The 1119-nt window shown below is 41.5% G+C and overlaps 1 pseudogene; it reads right to left on the reverse strand.

The window, feature by feature from the left end:
• Positions 1-250: 250 nt before the first annotated feature.
• On the reverse strand, positions 251-350 carry LOC127088959 (uncharacterized; annotated as a pseudogene).
• Between the last annotated feature and the right edge of the window lie 769 nt (positions 351-1119).

Here is a 1119-nt window from a genome sequence, read left to right on the forward strand (position 1 = left end):
AACCAATTCTCTGGAAATCTTACCGAAGATCCAAACCTTCATTTATCCGTATTTGTCCAATACGCTGATACTGTTAAAGCTAATGGTGTCACTTCAGAGGCAATTCGACTTCGTCTTTTTCCTTTCTCATTAAGAGATAGCGCTAGAAGATGGCTTCAATCACTTCCTTCCAACTCAGTCACCACATGGAACGAGTTGAAGAAAGTTTTTCTTGCCCGATATTTTCCGCCAAGCAAAACAGCTATGTTAAGAGCCCAGATAAACGGATTTAAACAGAAAGACAACGAATCTCTTTTCGAAGCATGGGAAAGATACAAAGACATGATGAGACTTTGCCCACACCATGGTTTGGAAGACTGGTTAGTAATTCACACATTTTATAATGGTCTCTTATACAATACAAGGTTAACAATAGACGCCGCTGCAGGTGGTGCACTAATGAACAAACCTTATGCTGATGCTTACCAGCTTATCGAGAGCATGGCCCAAAATCACTATCAGTGGGGAACCGAACGAACAACGATGGAAAAACCTCAACCGAAAACTGGCATGTACGAGATAAGTAACCTTGATCACGTTAATGCAAAAGTGGATGCTTTGGTCCAGAAAATTGAAAGTTTAAACGTATCACCTCCAGCCGCCGTGGTTGCTATAACTCCGAATTGCGAGGTCTGTGGAATCCAAGGCCACACTCCTGCGGAATGTCAACTCTTGACTGGAATCCAAGCAGAGCAAGTAAACTATGCTCAAGGAAGCCCCTACTCGAATACCTATAACCCAAATTGGAAGAACCATCCAAACTTTTCATATAAGAGTAATAATGCTTTATACGCACCTGGACAGTCTCCAAATCAAGCCCCATCTATATCTCCGGGATATCAGAAACCGAATCCTAACAATAATACCCCTAGAAAATCCAACTTGGAAATCATGATGGAAAACTTTATAGCATCCCAACAACAAACCAATAAAGATTTCTTAAACCAGAACATACACACTGGCGAACAACTTAAACAACTAGCAAGCAAAGTAGATGCCTTGGCTACCCATAACAAAATGCTGGAAACGCAAATATCTCAAGTAGCTCAACAACAAGCACCTACTGCTGCACCAACTGGT

The sequence above is a fragment of the Lathyrus oleraceus genome, chromosome 5 (assembly GCF_024323335.1).
Source record: "Lathyrus oleraceus cultivar Zhongwan6 chromosome 5, CAAS_Psat_ZW6_1.0, whole genome shotgun sequence".
In the NCBI taxonomy this organism is placed as follows: domain Eukaryota; kingdom Viridiplantae; phylum Streptophyta; class Magnoliopsida; order Fabales; family Fabaceae; genus Lathyrus; species Lathyrus oleraceus.